Genomic DNA, 15,651 nt, shown 5'->3' with positions numbered 1-15,651 from the left:
TTCTCTCCGGCTTCATTTCTGTTCTGCTTCTTCTTTAGCCCATCACACCTACGGGTCGCCAACAGCAGCTCGCCAGAGACCCCAATCCAGGGCCTGGGCTGATGGGCACTGTGGCTTCTTTTTTCACCACATGACCTCAATCGTCTTCCAAGGGGATGGTCCTTCTGATCCCGGGGTGGTCCTTCTGATCCCGGGGATGAGGCCTTTGGAGATTCAGTTGACGTTTCTGTCGCACTGTTTTTTTTTTCACAAGCCCAACCCTCCTCCTTTCGCAGCCGGGCTTAGGCAGTCCAGGGCCACGTTTTCTTTACTGTTCCCACCTGTTTAACATTTTTCTTATCCCACCCTGATATGGAAATAGCCACATTTTTCCCCAATGAACACATCCAGCAAAACCACGGTCAGTGACCGACACTGCAGCGTGCAGGGGATCAGCAGCTCCCCGAAAGTGAAAGCATTCTGAATCAGGAAGTGCTGGAGTTAACATGGCTTCGAAACGACAGGTCGACAGTTGGAACGAGGAGGTGAATTGCCCTGTCTGTCTGGATTTCTTCACCGATCCAGTGTCACTGGAGTGTGGACACAACTTCTGCCGCTCTTGTATCACACGGTGTTGGGAAAGGGCGGAGAGAAACTCCTGCCCGGAATGTAGAGCGGTGTTTGCTGACCGCACCCTCAGGGTGAATCGGGCCTTAGCAAATCTGGCTGAAAAAGCTCGAAATATAAACCTGAATCCGAAAAGGAAGGAAAGTAAACGTCACTGCGAGGAACATGAGGAAGAACTGAAGCTGTTTTGTGAAACGGACAAGAAACTGGTCTGTGTGATCTGTAGAGATGCGCAGGAACAGAGAGAGCACCACTTCATGACGATTAAAGAAGCTGTTAAAATCTACAAGGTAAAATCAACCTGAATTCAAAACTGACCCCATCGTCAAGTTAATCTCCAAAGTCCGACCTACCGCAACACGAGCCTCTATATCCAACTTATCCTGACATCTTTCACCATCTCCAGCCGGATTCTACCACCAAACACATCTCTCCCTACACCCAGCCCACTCAGAATCGCTGTCTACGTAACTCCTTTATCCACTCGCTCCTCTCCCTCCTGGCACTGACACCTGCAAGCGGGACAAGTGCTACACCTGTCTCCTACCTGTCTCCTGCTGCTGTTATGTATTGAACCAGAGGTGATAAGGTAAAATAACCCTTAGGAGACAGTGCTCACAACCTGACTGAGTTCAACTTGAAATTTGATAAGGAGAAAGTAAAGTCTGATGTTGTAAAGGAAATTACAGTGGTCTGAAAGAGGAGCTGGCCAAAGCAAACTGGAAGAAGATGCTGGCGATGATGACAACAGAGCAGAAATGGTGTCAGTTTCTGGGAAAATGAGGAAGGTGCAGGATCGATGTATTCCAAAAATGAATAAATAATCAAATGGCAAAATAGTACAACTGTGGCAGACAAGGGAAGACAAGCTATTGTAAAGGCAAACGAGAGGGGCTACAACAAATCAAAATTTAGTAGGAAGACAGAGGATTCAGAAGCTTTAAATACCTACAGAGAGGAACTAAAATAATCATTGGGAGGGGAAGAATGAAATTTGAAACCAAGCTAGCAAACAATATCAAAGTGGATAGTAGAAGTTTTTTTTTCAAAGTAGGTAAATAAAATAAAAGAGATGAGAGTGGTAATAGAATCACTAGAAAATGAGGCTGGATATACATTAACGGGGGACAAAGAGATGGCAGATGAGCTAAATGAGTACTTTGCACCAGTCTTCACCGTGCAAAACACGAGCACTGTGCCCGGTGTTGAAGGGTTCGAGGGAAGAGAAGTGAGTGCAGTTACTGTTACAAGGGAGAAGGTGCTCAAAAAGCTGAAAGACCTAAATGTACATAAGTCACCCGGATCAGATGAACTGCACCCTAGTGTTCTGAAAGAGGTAGCAATAGGCATTCTGGAGGCATTTGAAATGAACTTTCAAAACCATTTGACTCTGTCATCGTGTCAGAGGACCTGAAAATTTCAACTGTCGCTGCACTCTTTTGGTAAGGAGGAAGGCAGCAGAAAGGAAATTATAGACCAGTTAGCTTCACCTCTGTGGTTTCGAAGATGTTGGAGTCAATTGTTAAGTATGCCCATATGGAATACTTCGTGATACAGGACAAGATAGGACAAAGTCAGTATGGTTTTCTCAAGGGAAAATCTTGCCTGACAAACCTGTTGGAATTCCTTGAGGAGTTACAAGTAGTATAAAGGGGATGTAGTAGATCAGGGGTGTCAAACTCATTTTAGGTCACGGGCCAGATTGGGCAAAATGCAGCTTCATGCGGGCCGGATCAGTTGGGCGCGTGAGAACGCAGCTTTCGTTGCATCTGTTTTCTCAGCCTGCTCTCATGTGTCTCAGTCTCTGCTATAACTACAAAGTGTTTTGCTTTAAACGTTCCGTTTCTTATGAAGAAGATTGCCGAGCAAGCATTATTTTTATGATTGTTGTGCTGAGGGAGAGAAGAAACGATGCTACATTGCCTGAGATTGTGACACTCAATATTTCATAATGCATTTTGCTTACATGTCGCAGAGCATCAAACAGTGTCACTCATTTTTCACTTGCTGCTTCCAGACACCTGACATCTCTTAGTCTTAACCAGCCTGTCAACATCAGGGACCAGTTTCTGGGCAGTACGGATTTTCATAATGTCATTTAGATGTTTGTGTGGCAGCTGCGAGCGCAGTTTGGATTTGTTAATGTTCATTATGGAGAACGCCTGCTCACAGAGACATCTTGTCCCGACCATGCAAAGGATCTTTGAGGCAAAGTCTGTCATCTTGGGGTACATCGGTACGAGGTATTGATAGAATGAGTCCAGACTCTCAATCTCAAATTTATATTTCAAAGCCGAGTTACACTGAATGTCAATCAGTTCCATTTGGAGTTCCTCCGGCACATCTGATGCTGCGGTGACGGCAAACGCCGAGCAAAATAGTGAGAATTCCTTCTCGAGCTGACTGAAGACTTGAAAATGATTCTGAAACTTACTTTCCAGCCGGGATATTTTGTCCTTATAGCTGTCCATGTTGTCATTATTACCATGAGCGACACACACAGACTGCAAAGAGGGGAAATGAGCTGGGTTGCTCCGGGATAGTTGCATCTCCCACAGGCCTAATTCAATTTGAAAGGCACAAATGCTGTCGTAATATTCCGTAACTAGTTTGTTTGGGCCTTGCATGTTAACATTAAACACATTTAAGTGTTCTGTTATATCCACCAAAAATGCAAGATCGTGAAGCCAGTCTGGGTCATCGAACTCTGCCACTGGCTTCCCTTTCTGATTGATGAATAGTCAAATTTCTGCACGTAATTGAAAGAAAATGTTTGAGCACAACACCTCTGCTCAACCAGTAGACTTCAGTGTGGTAGGGTAGGCCGTGTCCAATATTACTTTTGGTGCCAAGAGTCGCGAAGGTCGTGTTTAACACACCCCCCCCCCCACCCCCCCCGCCCCCCCCCGCTGTCCGCAAGAATATTCTCAATATTAAACCAGTCCACGGTACAAAAAAGAGTGGGTACCCCTGGCGCTTATGCATTATTTCTACTTCTGGTCTTTTCTGCCCCGGTGTGCATGCGTGTGACTAATCAATTTGGAGTTGATCTCGCCTTTTAGTGAGGCCGAGGTAGTAGATGTTGGGCTTATAAAGGTTGGTGACCACCACCCTAGAAAATGACACTGGAGAGGAGAAATGTGACAAAGGACATGGCAGAGGTACTTATTTAATATCGTGTGTCAATCCTCACTGTGAATGATAACAGCTGTGCGTCAGAAATGTGAGAGTGTCAGGGGACAGAAATGCGTGTTGTTGCTGTTACTGAGGAGAAAGTACGTGGGACAATTGAAGGTCTGAAGGTCCTGGACCAGGTGGACCACACCCCAGTGTTCGGAAAGAGTTAGCTGAAGAGAATATGGGGACATTAGTGATGATCTTTCAAGAATCAGTAGATCATTCAAGATGACTGGAAATTGCAAAGGTCACTTCACTCTTTTAGAAGGCAGAACAGCTGGGGAAAGAAAATTATAGGTGAGTTAGTCTGGATGTGGTGTGCTTGGGAAGATGTTAGAGTCCAATGTTAAGGACGAGCTTTCGGGTACATGGAGGCACATGATAAAATAGGGCAAAGATAACATGCCTTCCCTTAAGGGGAAATCTTGCCTGACAAATCTGTTGGAATTCATTGAGGATCACAAAGCCAAGATAGACAAAGAATGATTTGGATGACAGAATTGTTGCCTTTGTGGCCAAGCTTGCAGACGATATGAAGATAGGTGAAGGGGCAAGTAGTGCTGCAGAAGCTCGGAATCTGGGGAAGGACAGAGACAGATCAGGAAATGGGCAAATACGTGATAGATGGATTATCGAGTAGGGAAGTCGTGCATGCTCTTTGGTAGAAGGAATAAAGGCATAGACATTTTTGAAAACAGGGAGAAAATTCAAAAATCAGAAGTACAAAGGGACTTGGGTGTCCTTGTGCGAGATTCCCTAAAGGTTAACTTGCAGTTTGTGTCAGTGGTAAGATCGGCAAACTCAATGTTTGCTTTCATTTTGGGAGGATTAGAATACAAGAGCAAGGATGTAATGCTGAGGTTTTATAAAGATTAGTAAGACCATATTGGCAGTATTGTCAGCAGTTTTGGGTCCCTTATATCGGAAAAGATGTGCTGGCATTAGAGAGGGTCCAGGAGGTTCACAAGAAAGATTCTGGGAATGAAAGAGAACATATGAGACATATTTGTCGGTTCTGGGACTGTACTCACTGGAGTTTAGAAGAATGGCTGATTTATTATCCCCCTCAACCCTATTCTCCCACCTCCTCCCCATAACTTTTGAGACTCTGACTAATCAAGAAGTTTATCTATCAACTTGTGCTTTAAAGATCACACATGAGAAAATCTGCGGATGCTGGTAATCCAAGCTACTCAGGTCCTGATGAAGGTCTTGCCTGGTCTCCTGTCTGGAGAGAGTTGATGTCTGGAGGATGTGGGTGGGTCGAGGACCAGATGACACAGCCTCCGACTGGAGGATGCTCATTTAGAACAGAGATGAGGAGGAATTCCTTTCACCAGAAAATAGTGAATCTGCAGCAGGCAGCTTCGGAGGACAAATAATTGAGTATATTTAAAGTCGATTAACACACACAAAATGCTGGAGGAGCTCAGCAGGCCAGGAAGCATCTCTGGAAAAGAGTAGACAGTCGACGGCTTGGGCTGCAACCCTTCATCAGGACCTGCATTGCTTAAGGATCTGTGCATTTCCATCCCGTGTCCTAATGAGGGGTTGTGGGTGATTGGGTTGTGGGAAAAGGGAAAAAGGAATACTCATCCCCCATCATTGTTCCCCTCCAACTTCTTGTTATGTCTACACACACAGTTCACCCACAGGCTTTCCACCCCTCCCCCACCTGGTTCTGGTTCAATCGCCCGTTCATCTCTCCCCTACTGGTTCCCATTATCACCTCCTTTACTATCTCGAACCTTCTACTTTCCACATCACACTCAATGAATGTGAACATTGAATGAAGGGCCTGTTCCTCTGCTGTACTGCTCTATGTTCTCTATTCCCAGTTTAGAAGAATGGGAGCAGATCTCAGGGAAACACAAAATTCTTTCAGGGATCAACAGGCAGGATACAGGGAGGATGTTTCCCCTGTCTGAGGAGTCAAAGGTCAGGGGTCACTGTCCGTTTGGAATTATCAGCACGGGGGTGCATACAGCATAGAAATGTTCCCTTTGACCCATCACCTCTGAAATGATCTATTTACCCATCTACATTCATCCCATTGGCCGGCATTAGGTCAGTTTCCCTCTGTGTCTTGCCTGTTGAAGTGTCTGTCCAAGTGTCTCTTAAACACCGAGGACTGGAGGCCTGTGACCTGCAGAGGTCGGTGTTGGGGCCGGGTTGTTTGTCATTCATATTAATGATTTGTATGAGAATGTAGAATACACAGTTAGTAGGTTTGTGGGTGACACTAAAATTGATGGTATAGTACACCGGGCTCTTGATCAACTGTAGAGTTGGGTACAGTGACAATGTTTTAAAATACATCTTGCCAGGGACGTGGATCAGAAGGTGGAAAGGAATAATGGGCAAATGGGACCAGCTCATTAAAGCAAGATGGTCGGCACGAACAAGTTGGGCCAAAGAGCCTCTGTGACCTCCTTTCACTCAACCCCTTCCCATCTTAATCCACCCCTTTCCCACACTGTCTCTGTCCCCTATTCATTTTTGTTCTTGTGGGAAGATGTCGATCTGAAACGTAGACTGTCCATCTCTCTCCACACATGCTGCCTGACCCGCTCGGTTCCTCCAGCATTTTGTGTCTGTTTGATCGGGAAATCTCTGCTCTCCGTCCAGCGGAAAGATATTGGAGAGATATTAGTTGCCCACCCGCTTCCCTGGGAAAGGTTTTCACGGGCTTTCCACTGGTTCTGGGGACTCTTTGTCCGAGTGTTCCCCCAATCTCTGGGGCAGCGCTGCCTGAGTCTCCCCACAATGCTCGGGGACTCCCTAATTCTCTGCTTCTCCCCCCAGTCTCTGTCACCCTGGATGTGGAAACGGCGAATCCATGGATCGAGGTGTCTGAGGATCGGAAGAGTGTGAGATGTATCCCGACCTGGAGGAATCTCCCTGAGACCGGGAAGAGATTCACAAATCGGGCTTGTGTGCTGGGATTGGAGGGATTCACATCCGACATTACTGGGAGGTGGAGGTGGTGGGGAATCGGGACTGGTATCTAGCGGTCGCCGCAGAGTCTGTGGAGAGGAAGAGAGGGGTCGGACTGAGTCCGGAGACCGGATTCTGGGTCATTGGGCGGTATTATGACGTGTTACTTCGGAATTATGACATGATGAAAGTTCGTACCTCCCCAGTGTCCCATCCACTGCTGGTCCCATCCCCGGGAGGGTGGGAGTTTATCTCAGTTACGAGTTCGGGACAGTTTCATTTTACAACGCGGAGACCAAGTCCCATCTCCACAGCTTCTCTGGGAATAAATTCACGGGGAAACTTTATTCTTACTTTGCGACTGGGGATGAAAACCAGTGGCTGAGAATCTGCTCCGGTTCCGCTCCGGGTCTGTAAATGGGTTGGGTCCTGGGTCCGGCGTCAGGAGTAAGATCACTGTAAATGTAAATATGCAGACAGTGAAATAATCATGAGATGAGAATTGTCGATCCATTAATTTTAACTCATTCACCGCATCCAACAACAGAATAGAATAGGGTCCTGAGCTCCCCCGGGTCCTACAGTCCACCCGAACTGAGACAGGTTAAATGGGACCAGTGGGGGTGGTGCTGACCGGAAAAGACAGTGAAGATTGTTCATTAAGTTCATCTGCCATTTCTTTGTCCCCCATTACTACTTCACCAGCATCATTTTCCAGTGGTCTTGTATCAACTCTCATCTCCCTTTCACTCTTCATGTAACTGAAAACTAAACTTTTAGTATCCTGATTTATATTATTGGCCAGTTTGCCCTCATATTTCGTCTTGACCATTCTTATGGCTTTTTTCATTGCCTTTTGTTGGATTTTAAGAGCATCCCAATAATCCAACATCCCACTCACCTTTGCTACCTTATGTGCCATTTCCTTAGGCTTAACACAGTCCTTAACTTCCCTTGTCAGCGACGGATTCCTACCCCTGCCATTTGAGAACTTCTTCGGTGGGACATGTTTCTCCTGCTATTCCCACATCCGTCAGCCTCCTCTGTGAAGCCGTCATCCCTAGAGTAACGTCCCGATACAATTGCGACATTACCATTATTATATGCCTTTGCCTGTTCAATACTGTGAATTAATTTAAAGTCAGTCCTATAACTTAATAAAGTTTTTATCTGAAAACTATCAACCCCTCAAAGATTGTACTGGAGACTGCATTTGATTTTTTTCACCCGTATCTGCTTCACACTGAAATAGTATGTGTTTAAAAGTTTCATAATGACAAAATGTACACGACAGTCATATGAAGCAAGGTTAGCAGAGCTGGGACCTTTTTCTTTGGAGTGTAGAAGAATGAGAGGGGACTCGATAGAGGTCTAGAAGATTATGAGAGGCATAGATACGGTGGAGAGTCAGTACCTGTTTCCCAGCGCACCAATAGCAAACACCAGAGGGCATAGGTACAAAATTAAGAGATGGAAGTTTAGGGGAGACATCAGGGGTAAGTTTTTTACATAGAGGGTTGTGAGTGCCTGGAATGACTTGCCAGGGTTGGTGGTGGAGGCTAAAACATTAGGGGTATTTAAGAACCTCTTGGACAGGCACATGGATGAAAGAAAATTAGAGGGTTATGGGGTAGTGTGGGTTTAGTACATTTTTAAAGGATTATATGGGTCGGCACAACATGAAGGGCTGAAGGGCCTGTTCTGTGCTGTTGTGTTCTATGGTTCTATGGTCCTATGACACAGAATGAAGTTTTCTAATTAGATACAAGGCATAATTAAGCATAGTGTTGGCAATTCTAAGTCGTGTCAATATCATTCCTTCTCTTCCTGTTGTTACGTTCCCCAGTAACCGGGTAATTTACCAGCAAAGATAGATGGATCCACCGAAGCCTGATGGTACTATTTTCAAACGTTTTTATTTATAAAGGGGCACAAACGCATGGTTAATACAAAACATTCAGATCATATACGTCGTCAATACTCAATCTAAAGCACAGGTATAGTAATAATCAATCAGAAATAAGCTCTATCGTTATCTAGGGGATAATACTGAGTCTAATTGAATATAAAAGTCACTTAGAAATCTGCAGTCTTTTCCGTTTGGGAACCGCTGGCATTTCACGTGTTGGAGAGAGAGGATTGGTGAGAGAAAGAACACTTGCCCGTTGTCTTTGCGAAACAATTCCCTGGAATCAGTTGTTAGTTAAAAGCGATTTTCCTTTGGTTTTCAGCCACAGACTCCCGATCCGGAATCTAACGCACGTGGCTTCCTTCAAAATGGCTTCCCGCCCCGACGGGAAGCACTATCGTGTCTTCTTCGTGTGTCTCCTTGGTGCGTCTGAGGCCCCGCCTCGGCAGCCCACCTTTTTATCTGGACTGGCAGGGTTGTAGATGTCCATCAGGGTGGGGGGCGAGGCAATCTTTCCCCCATCACCCACCTTAGGGTTTGCACGTAGGCCAGTTCCTTATTTCACAAAAGGTGTCTCCCAAGACAATGGCTATGTCCAAGGCTTTTGTCTTGTTGAGCGACCAGCCCACATTCCAAACCGTAAGGCTCTCTCTCTCTCTCTTGCGATTCTCACAAAGGAGGGGGCTGAGGTCATGACACTGTTTTAAGCTCTTCTTCCATAAACCCAACTTGTTTATGTATTCTGTGAAGGTGTCAGTCCTTATGTCAATTTTCCTACAGATCTTGCCATAAGTCCTTAACTCTTAACCCTACCATCCCCTTAGCTTCTGATTTGTGAAGTGGAATGTCTATATCCACAGTTGAACTTCGAACAGCTTTTGTTGCTAAACAGTCAACCCCATCATTTCCCTCAACAGTGCGATGTGCAGGGCCCATAAGGTGCAGACATATGAACCGAACTCTGTATATGAAATAATGCTTGATGAGTTTCCAACAGTCAATCTGACCTACTGCTAGAATGTCCTGTTTTAAGGCTCATCAAAACCGAAAGAGAATCTGAACAAATTACAAGTTTGCAAGGACCAATTTCCTCCACACACTGTAACCCTAAAATCAAAGCAAAGAATTCTGCTCCATAGACCCACCAATGGCTGGTAAGTGATTTCTTTATCATTACCTGCAACTCAGGCACATACAAAAAATGAAAACAGACACACCAACATTCACAGTTAAATTATGTTTTAATCCATCTGTAAAAATGCTGACCGTATGATAATAACTTTCATTAATATACTCGTGAACCAACAGACTCTCAGGCAGAACAGAATCCAGTTGTGTAACCTAAAATTAACTACAGTCATTGGAAAAAACATCAAAGTGGGGTTATCAAGAAAGCTATAGTGGAACATATTGTATCATCCAATACACCCATATTCCCAGCGTGATAAGAACCCAGCCACCCAGAACTGAAAGCATTCTTCTTGTGATGTTCCCAACCACCCTTTAGCACAGGATGTTCAATCCAATTTGTTAACATCATCTTCCACCTCTGTCCCTGTAAGGGCAATTGTCCCATTTCAACAAGTAAAGCCAAAACAGGGGACAACCTGACTTAACCACAACACAATCTCAAAGCACGAAATGTATCACACCCAAACATCATAAAGTTGAAGAAGAAGGTGATCTATAAACCACAAACATAATCCAGAACAGATTCAATTAAACAAACGAGATTGGTCAACAAATATTTTCATGTAACACCCCAGAATACTCACAGAGATAACAAAGAGTATTTAAAGTTTCTTTACATTTATCTATTATTTTCTGATCCGGTGCTTCCATGTCAGCTTTTATTATCCGTCCACATGCCTGGAAATCTTACCACTGACACCTTTTAAAGAGTTTGACCATATTATTTCCAATCAAGTGCAGGTCTGCTAATCCTGTTTGTAAAGCACATAATTTGTGTTTTTGCTACTGAAAGCTTAAATCCCATCTATTCGCTGACTGTTCGACCTTACTAATTGTTAAAACATCCTATATACAATAAAAGTGAAATTTCTACCTCTAATCCATAAACCTCCATCATTTGCATATAGGGATTTACAGAATGAAAAACCTATCTCAGAGAAAAATATTATTAATAACAATATAACATAATAAATACTGCCTGTGGGATCCCAGTCTCTATCTCATAACAACCTGAATATAACTTTCCCACCCATACCTGATACAAAACGTTCAATTAAAACAACTCAAAGTTAGATAATAGCCCCTCCATCCTCATTTCCACAATTTCATAAAAATCCTTTCCTTCCATAAATACCATCTGCCTTTTGAATAATGAAAATACTGCTGTTACAACATCTATATTTAACTGTGCTTTCCTAATATCATCTTCCAAATATAAAAATGAATTCAATGTCATACTTGCCCATCCATACCATTACAAGACGTACAAATAGAAACAATCAAAAAAAAATTGTACAATAGCCCTCTCAATTGCATTTCCAAATATTAATCAAAAGTCCATCCTTCAATAAATATTATTTGCCTTTTCAATAATAAAAATATTGCTATTACAACATCTTTATTTAACTGTACTTTCCTAATATGATCTTCCAAACCCAGACTGATTCCAATGTTATTTAATAGACAATAGACAATAGACAATAGGTGCAGAAGTAGACCATTCGGCCCTTCGAGCCTGCACCGCCATTTTGAGATCATGGCTGATCAATTCCTATCAATACCCAGTTCCTGCCTTGTCCCCATATCCCTTGATTCCCCTATCCATAAGACACCTATCTAGCTCCTTCTTGAAAGCATCCAGAGAATTGGCCTCCACTACCTTCTGAGGCAGTGCATTCCAGACCCCCACAACTCTCTGGGAGAAGAAGTTTTTCCTTAACTCTGTCCTAAATGACCTACCCCTTATTCTCAAACCATGCCCTCTGGTACTGGACTCTCCCAGCATCTGGAACATATTTCCTGCCTCTATCTTGTCCAATCCCTTAATAATCTTATATGTTTCAATTAGATCCCCTCTCAATCTCCTTAATTCCAGCGTGTACAGGCATGTACAGCGTGTAAGGCAGAGATTGCTAGGTATCTGAGTAGCCAGGGTATCAAAGGTTATGGTGAGAAGGCGGGTGAGTGGGACTAAATGGGAGAATGGATCAGCACATGATAAAATGGCAGAGCAGACTCGATGGGCCGAATGACCGACTTCTGCTCCTTTGTCTTATGGTCTTATTCTACCGTTCCAAACTCCCCTCTGATAAAACGTGAAATTACCTCTTTTATCAAAAATATAATTCAAACACCCAATTACCATACATTCCACAAGTTTACATAAATGAGACTTTAATGATATTGGTCTAGAAGAAGGAGGATCAGACGGGGAGATCCAGGTTTTAGAATGGGAACTACTACAACCATTTTCCATGAGAAAAGTAGATGGCCAAACCTCCAAATACGATTCAGAAAGTTAATATTCTCACAAAAGAAAATTACACACATACCTGTTGAATCAAGATTTTCCACAAGTTCATGATACATTTTATTCCCATTCACAACGCTATTCTCTGCCCCTTTCCTTATAAAACTGACAACACCACCCCTCTATCAACAAACCCGTCAAGCCAAACGACAATATAATCCTACACAGCAATAAAACTTAAAATGTGCAGGTTTCCTGAACAGATATAACATCGGAAGAATCTGACAAATCAGAAATAAACTACTTAAAGTGTTGCCCATGTAAAATCAGGCTTCTTGCATTTCACTTCAATATTTCAATCCCATTACATATATTCACAAGTAGACTGGGATGCAGAAACCCCTACAAATCAGAGCTTCATTTACAGCTTCCCAAATAACACCAGTTACACCAAGATACCTTTCTGCAGCTTTCACAATAATTTTAATTTCCTCAGTAGGATGAGATGTCTGAGCAGTACAATTCACCACATCGGTTATAAACATCACAAACTTCATTTTATCCAGCGGTGAAGTATCTTTGGTGAGAGAACTGTGATGCCGGCATATATCCACTGACGTCACAGTCTGTTCTCTGAGTGGGATCACTTTATCCAGTTTACCTGCTCGGCTTGCTGTACTTGTCCTTGAACAGGCCCTTCTGCTCACTGTGTTGTTCTGAACCAATTGAACTGGTCACTTCATGCCTGACTAAACCAATCCCTTCTGCCGACACAAGGAACACATCCCTCCATCCTCCTCACATTCACGTGGTATCTAATAGCATCTTTCACATCTGCCTCCACCACCACCCGATATTCACTCCAGACACCCACCACTATGGGAATCAAAAACAAAACTTGAAACGCAAATCTCCTTTAAACATCCTGAGTCAGGTTTTTAACATCATTGTCTTTTCTAATTTTTTTTTCAACAGCAGCTCTGCAGAGAAAAGATACAAAATTACACTAAATTACAAAATACTTCAATAGTGCAAAAATGACCAATGAGGATGTGTTCCCCCTTTCTCCTGAAGTGCATGCCCACTGGCATTGGACATTTCCACCTTAGAGAAAAAATCCTGGCTGTCCACTCTGTCTGTGTCTCTCACGTTCCTGTAAACGTCTGTCAGACCTCCCTCAGCCTCTGCCACTCCGGAGAAAATTCCCCGAGATTGTCCGGTCTCACTTTATCCAGGCAGCATCCTGTTAAGCCTCTTCCACTCACCATCCAAAACCTCCGCATTATTCCTGCATTCGAATGCAATTCCCCAGATGTGATTAAACTAGAGATTTATACAACTGCAACATAACTGTCTGACACTGGAACCACTATCTGGGAGTTATGAACTCGGATTCCAAGATCCCCTGTAGAACAACACAGTCCAATCTCGCCCCATGAATATAACAGCAAAGAGATAATGCTGAGGCTTTATAAGACACTAGTCAGGCCACACTTGGAGTATTGTCAACAGTGTTAGGCCCCATATCTCAGACAGGATGTGTTGTCATTGGAGAGAGTCCAGAGGAAGTTCAGAAAGATGATTTTGGGAATGATGGGGTTAAAATATGAGGAGCACTTGGCAGCTTTGACCCTGTGCTCACTGGAACTCAGAAAAATACGGGGGCATCTCATTGAAACCTACTGAACGTTGAAAGGACTGGATAAGGTGGATGTGGAGAAAGTATTTCCTATGGTGGGGCACAGCCACAAAGTCGAGGGGCCACCTTTTCAAACAGAGTTAAGCAGCTTATTTTTTTTATTAGCCAAGGTGTATTGGATCTGTGGAATGCTCTGCCACAGACTGCGGTGGAGGCCGAGTGTATGGGTATATTCAAGGCGGAAGTTGATCGTTTCCTGAACAGACAGGGAATAAAAGGATATGGCGGGAGGTCAGATATCTGGAATTGAGTGCGATCTGGGATCAGCCATGATGGAAAGGTGGCTGACTCAATGGGCTGAATGGCCTACGGTAATTCTGTTCCTATGCCTTATGGACTTATGAACAGAAGCCCCCTCAATCATGATGAATCTCCTCTGCACTCTTGCAGCACAAAACATCCTTTATACAGAATGTTAAGCGGAACTGAATGTAACTTTTCAAGAACATTGTCAAGTCAGGCAGCATCTGTTGAGGGGAATAGAGTCGATGGTTGGGACAGAACCCTCCCTTACGGCACTAACACAGGCCCTTCGGCCCAACCTTTCCATGCTGTCCTCCTGTCCATTTAAACTAATCTCTCTGCCTGCCTTTGACACAGAACACAGAAATCTACAGCACATTACAGGCTCTTCAGCCCACAATGTTGTACCGACCATGTAACCTACTCTAGAGACTGCCTAGGATTTCCTGATCGTATATCGCTCTATGTTTCTAAGCTCCATGAACCTATCGAAGAGTCTCTTAAAATATCCTATTGTATCCACCTCCACCATCGCTGCAGGCAGTGCATTCCATGCCCCCACCACTCTCTGTGTAAGAAACTTACCCCTGACACTCCCTCAGTACCGACTTCCAAGCAGCTTAAAACTACGTCCCTCGTGTTAGTCACTTCAAGCCTGGGAAAATGTCTCTGGCTATCCACATGGTCAAAGCCTCTCATCATCTTATACATCTCTATCAGGTCACCTCTCATCCTCCGTCGCTCCAAGAAGGAAAGGCCAAGTTCACTCAATCTATTCTCATAAGGCATGCTCTCCAATCCAAGAGCAACATCCTTGTAAATCTACTCTCCACTCTCTATAGTATCCACATCCTTCCTGTAGTGAAGCCACCAGAACTGAACACAGGACTCCCAAGTGGGGTCCAACTAAGCCCACAGTCCTGCCGTGTTGGGGTACAATTACCTATGTACAGGTTAGGAGAAATATAGCTTTAACATCGATTGGAGGGAGGCGATTGTTGTCCCCTTGTTCAAAAAGGGTAGTAGGGATAGTCTGGATAATTATAGACCATTGAGCCTTACATCCGTGGTGGGAAAGCTGTTGGAAAAGATTCACAAAGATAGGATCTATTGGCATTTATAGAATCATGGTCTGATCAGTGACAGTCAGCATGGCTTTCTTAAGGGAAGATCGTGTCTAACAAGCCTGATGGAGTTCTTTTAGGAGGTGACCAGGCACATAGATCAGGGTAGTGGAGTGGATGTAATCTACATGGATTTTAGTAATGCATTTGATAAGGTTCCACATGGTAGGCTTATTCAGAAAGTCAGAAGGCATCGGATCCAGGGATGTTTGACCAGGTGGATTCAGAATTGGCTTGCCTGCAGAAAGCAGAGAGTTGTGCTGGAGGGAGTACATTCGGATTGGAGGGTTGTGACTTGTGGTGACCCACAAGGATCAGTTCTGGGACCCCTACTTTTCGTGATTTTCATTAACGACCTGGATGTGGGAGAAGAAGGATCGGCTGGCAAGTTTGCAGAAGACACAAAGGTTGGTGGTGTTGTGGATAGTGCAGAGGATTGTCAAAGATTGCAGAGAGACATTGATAGGACGCAGGAGTGGGCTGAGAAGTGGCAGATAGAGTTCACCCTCGAGAA

The sequence above is a fragment of the Hemitrygon akajei genome, unplaced genomic scaffold, assembly GCF_048418815.1.
Source record: "Hemitrygon akajei unplaced genomic scaffold, sHemAka1.3 Scf000034, whole genome shotgun sequence".
Lineage (NCBI taxonomy): Eukaryota > Metazoa > Chordata > Chondrichthyes > Myliobatiformes > Dasyatidae > Hemitrygon > Hemitrygon akajei.
The sequence above is the reverse complement of the archived record's forward strand: the minus strand, read 5'-3'. Positions refer to the sequence as shown.